The following is a 5,450-nucleotide window of genomic DNA, read 5'->3' as shown; positions in this document are numbered from 1 at the left end:
CCCTTGGCCAAAGAAAGATGCTTTGCCTGAGGTTCTGACCCCTCCCCATGGACTGTCCACCTCCAGCGACTGCTTAACATGGAGGTACAGAGGCCCAGTCCCTTTGGGGGATTTGGGACATTTTTGAAAGGCGTCTTCAGCTCCAGAGTTCCCTATGGGATTGGTTAGGGTCTCTGTTGTAACTGTATCTCATTTCAACTTTTCCCTCTGCCCAAACTCATTTTTCCTTAGAGTTTTTCATCACTTGGACCTGAATCTCAGCATCTCAGTATCTGTTTCCCTGGGAACCTGATCTGCAGCAACCTGCTAAATAAATCCAAGTTTGTAGTAATGCAGATAGTCATCTCTGCAGGATAATTCCACATTTTGTTCTCTACTAAAATTCAGCCACGTTCAAGAGTACCCAGATATTGTGTCCTCCCCAACTCTTGCAAGTGTTAGACTAAAATTTTTGCCAATCTAGTGCCTGTGTAGTTGTATCTTAGTCCATGAATTTACATTCTCCTGATTACTAATGAAATTTGGCATCTTTTCATATGTTTAGAGGCCGCCTGGATTTCCTGTTCACATCTACTGCCCATTTTTCTCCTAGGCATTCTTCTCCCCCACCCCCATCTTCTTCTTTTTAAAAATAATCTATAGATGATCCCAGTTTTGGTTTTATAAATGACAACTCTTGGCTTCCCATTTAATTGAATAGTGTTCATCTTTGGATGAACATAACCTCTTCGTTTTGATGTAATCAAATTTATCAGTCTTTGCCTTTGTGATAAGTGGGGTTTTTTGGTCTTAGGATAGTCCCTATTATGAAGTCATGAAGATATCTCTATTATTTTCTAAAAGCATTATTGTTTCATTTTTCACATGTGTCTGTTATTCACTTGGAATTGACTTTTGTGTGTGGTGTGACATTAGGATCCAATTTTTGTTCTTTCCACATAGATAGCAATTGTTCCCCTACCACATACAGGAAATTCAGTCCTTTCCTCACCATTCTGCAAGGCTATTTTTTAATTTTCTTTTCTGCCACACCTGTGGTATATGGAAGTTCCCAGGCCAGGGATCAAATCTGAACTGTAGCTGCACCCTAAGCCAAAGCTGCAGCAACGCCAGGTCCTTAACCCACTGCACCACAGCAGGAACTCCCAAGGCTACTTTAGTTTTTTAAATGGATTTTATTTTTCAGAACCGTTTTATATGTGTAGGAAAATTGAAAAGATAATGCAGAGAACTGATGTACCCCATATTCAGTTTCCCCACTATTAACACTTTATATTAATACAGTACATCTGTTATAATTAATAAACCAATATTGTCACATTATTATTATCTAAAGGTCATAGGTTGTTCGGTTTAGCCTCAGTTTTTGCCTAAGGTCTTTATCCAATTCAGGATACGGCATTGCATTTACTTGTTGTCTCAGACTCCTCTTGGCTGTGACAATTTCTGGGACTTTTCTTGTTTTTTGAGGACCTTGACAGCTCTGAGGAGTACCAGTCAAGTCTTCTGTAGGATGTTGGTCTTAAAGGTGTGTGTTTACTTCGTAAAAACGTCTTCAGTTGTACTCCTGATGATTTGTGCATATTTCCACATGTATTTAAGCTTACTAGTTTCTTTTTAAATATTTTAGGATTATTCTTAAGGAAGTGAGTTAACATTTTGTAATTTAAACACTGGACAATTAAAATTTTCATGGCTTTTCTTAAAAATGTAAGCTATGAAAACCACTTAAAACTGAGGTTTGTTCTACGATTTTACAGATATAGCCTATTCTCACATCAGTCTTGTAAGTTCAACAATTGTTTTGGAGCTTTTTGGCTGCGCCCAGGGCATATGGAGGTTCCCAGGCCAGGGATCAAGTAGAGCCATAGCTGTGGGCGACCTACACCATTGCTGTTGCAACACTAGGTCCTTAACCAGCTTGCCACAGTGGGAACTCCCATTGTTTTCAATGTGCAAAAACAGGCTGCAGGGACACTACCAAAGGGGCTCAATCTGAAGCACTTTAAATGAAATGCTGCAGCTGATGAAATTAACATTCTTAATTATTTACGAGGTTTCAGCTTCTTAAACTATTTTCTAGTTAAATGCATTGTGAATTTTTCCACCACCAATTTACCCCTGCTCTGCCGATTGTAGCAGCAAGGCGAACATTTCAGGCATCATGCCCACCAAAATTCAGAGAAATAAAATTAAATTTCATGTTAACGTTACTCATTAGGATGCATTATGAATGCAGAAAGAAGGCAATTGTGTTTCTTTGGCAGCTTAAAGTTTTTTTCCCCCCAAACCTTGTATCCTATGACCTCAGACACAGGTGTTAGAAATGAACACAGAAATATATTAGCCATTTGATTCCCTCTCAGCCTCCATTATTTAAAGGAATACTACAGTATAAAACATATTGTAAATTGCATGACTATTATCTTCTCCTCTAAGTTTGTATAAACCACAGCTCTTGATTCACTTTTTATTGCATTACTTCAGTGAGCTTCCTTCTGATTTTATATACGAAGTTTAAGCACACCACTATTTATCAGGAACACATTTACATGGTCAAATGCTCAACGAAGTTTGTTTGTTTGTTTGTTTTGTTTTGCCTTTTTAGGGTCGCACCTGTGGCATATGAAAGTTCTGCCAGCCTACCCCACAGCCATAGCAATGGTGGATCCGAGGCACCTGCAATCTACATCACAGCTCAGGGCAACCCTGGATCCTTAACCCCCTGAGCAAGGCCAAGGATTGAACCTGCGTCCTCGTGGATATTAATCAGGTTCATTACTGCTAAGCACAATGGGAATTTCACAACAAAGCCTTTTAATTGCTCTTCAGCCTTTAATTTATACTCTAAACAGATCTCGACATATTCTGGGCTAGCTGGTGTTACAGGCCCAAGAAACTAAGAACAAAATAATGTTCCCCAGAAATAGCATGTATTACATCTATACCCAGGACATACTGTACAAAGCCAATACATCCGTAAATATTTAAATCATTTTTCTAAAATGTTTCCCATCTATCTTACCTGTATGCAACAGCCCGGTACAAAGAAATTTGCTAAGAAGTTGCCCACATAATAAAATCAGATACATTGGTGGGGAGTTTTGCACTCCTCACCCCACCTCCATTCTCGTAATCCTCTCTATTTTCTGGCCTCAAAATCCTATTAATCCCCCAAATATGGTGAAGCAGAACATTTTTAGAAATTTAGGATCAAATATAAAACTGCCCCCTACGTACCTGTACAAATCCTGTTACTCTCTCACAAAGGTGTCCTGAAATAGGGGTCTGCCTGGGCACCCCAACTGCCAAACACCAGCCTGGGGCCCAAGAATCCCTAGACACCAGATTAGCCCCATTGCTTTGCACGATCTATTCTTTCTCTTCCTCTTCCATATGCTGTCTGTTAAGCTATCAGATTGTTTACCAAAGACCCATTTCACATGAAGATTCATGTTCCCACACAGTTTTCATTTCAGTAAAGTGAAGCAGCCTGATGAACACATGATTTAACAATGACCTTTAGTATTCCATGAATGTTCAGTGAGGTTTTTTCCCTTGTGAGACTTGGAGCAAAATATTAATGAAACCTCATAACACCCAATTAAAAGTATCACCTTTGGTTTTAAATTAACTAATCAAGGACTCTGCTTTAGAAGCAAGGAAGTTCTGGGTAGGGGGTACAGCCACCAGGAACGTGGTCTCTCAAGCTGTACTACCCTGGTGTACACCTGCACAAAGCTAGGGACTAACTGACTCCAGACAAGTTACTCAGTTGCATGGAGTCTCTGTTGCCTCATCTGTACAATGGCCACAACAGGACCTACCTGGAAGAGGTGTTGCAAGGATCTCACACTTCCATCTATGCAAGCACTTAAAACAGTGCCTGGCAGGTAGTAAGCACTCAGAAAAAGCTAGCCTTTATTAATATGTAAACCTGGGAGAAAATATAAAGAAGAGCAAAACTATATATTTGCAGGAATAAGACATACCTCTTTTCTCCAGAACAATCTTTCAAATTAGTCTATACCCAAGACGGTAATTGTGATGAAACTGATTACTTCTCCAAGGTAGCATATATTTAGAGATTAAAGTACAAGGTAACTATTTTGAGCCAGTTTTGTATTGTTGTGAAATAAATGGTAATATGCTTATAGAATGTCGAAGCAAAATATGTTGGTTTCACTTTTAATCCTTCTCCTAATTTTGCCCTTTTTTAAAAAGTGTAACAATCACAGCTGTGAAGGTTTTCTTCCTTTCTGAGTAGATGCTGCAGGTTTAATCTATACTCTATTAAATTCTAAAACTAGTAGAAAAAGTAAAATATAACATACAAATGCTCTTAGAATAGCATCCACACAAAGACTTTGAGAAGCATTTGAGTTTACCAATGCCAGGATTAGTCAAGGTTTAAATTAGATTAGGGGAATATTTGTTTATGCTGATGGGGAACAGACAAAATGCTGCACGATTCGACATTAGTTTAAAAAAAAAAAAAGTGGAGATTTTTAAATCAATTTACAGCTTGAACTTGACACTAAATACCTACTTTCAGTCGACCTCTGACATCTCAGGGGTCCTGAAGCAGAAACAGGCCAACTCCGTCGGCGCCCGAGGGTTCGAGGCCGGGACACGGCGGCTGTAAGGGGCCATCCGGCCTCTGCGCGCTCTCGGAGCCGCTGCTCGCGCTGGGTCCGCGGGAGCGCGGCCGGGCGGGGAAGAGAGCTGCGCGGCCTGCGCTTGGGGAAAGGGCCGGAGTTTGGGAACCAAGAGTGTGGAAGCGATCGGAAGCGCCGGCCTTAAGGCATGGGACGCACACGCCCGGCGGGCGGCGGGAAGAGCCCACCTGGCCGCGAGAAGCGGTGGGAGGAGGGAGGAGGGGCCCCCCAACGCGCCCGGAAGCTTAAGAGCTTCTCCGGGAGGGTGGCGAAGTGAGATCTGTAGTTTCTCTTCTCCGGCCCCTCAAATTTCCACCCCAGAGTACCCCGGAAGGCTCAATTCTAGGGTTTGTGCAAAACTACCGCTGAGAAGTCCGTAAAAGAGGGGAGGGCGTCCCTGGGTGGGCTCGAACCACCAACCTTTCGGTTAACAGCCGAACGCGCTAACCGATTGCGCCACAGAGACTCCGGCGTTGGTGGCTTCTCCAGCCCTAACCTTTATGAAGAATTATAAAGGCAGCGCGTGAATGTTATTTTCTACTTCCTGATTCCTCTTATTAAAAGCAGGTTTTTCCATTTAACATTTCTAACCCTTTAATTCCATCTTTCCACCCTTAACATATATTGGAAAATTATTAAATACAGAAAGGTCGAGCAGAATCTCGGATTGCAACCTTTATTAAAATACTGATGGGTTGGTTGATGTGCTTTTTTTCCCCAACTCCCGTTTGGAACGTTTTGTTGCAGGGAGATAGCTATTTCTGAGGTGTGTTTTTATAGGGAAATAATTTT

General features: G+C 41.4%; 1 long non-coding RNA gene and 1 other non-coding gene across 2 annotated transcripts; both read right to left on the bottom strand.

The window, feature by feature from the left end:
- Positions 1 to 1,624: 1,624 nt before the first annotated feature.
- LOC146399548 (uncharacterized) lies at positions 1,625 to 4,897 on the bottom strand. Its single transcript, XR_014818352.1, has 2 exons — positions 4,550 to 4,897; positions 1,625 to 3,937 (listed from the first exon to the last, which is right to left on the bottom strand). It is a non-coding gene; the product is annotated as an uncharacterized LOC146399548 (long non-coding RNA).
- A 153-nt stretch (positions 4,898 to 5,050) lies between these two features.
- On the bottom strand, positions 5,051 to 5,124 carry TRNAN-GUU (transfer RNA asparagine (anticodon GUU)). The gene has a single exon. It is a non-coding gene; the product is annotated as a tRNA-Asn (tRNA).
- Between the last annotated feature and the right edge of the window lie 326 nt (positions 5,125 to 5,450).

Source organism: Sus scrofa, chromosome 10 (assembly GCF_054392235.1).
Source record: "Sus scrofa isolate SSC_HxYL_T2T_F1_AM1 chromosome 10, Sscrofa_HxYL_maternal_Yorkshire_Landrace_v2.0, whole genome shotgun sequence".
In the NCBI taxonomy this organism is placed as follows: Eukaryota; Metazoa; Chordata; class Mammalia; order Artiodactyla; family Suidae; genus Sus; species Sus scrofa.
Note: the sequence above shows the minus strand (reverse complement) of the source record. Positions and strands in the feature narration are given on the sequence as shown.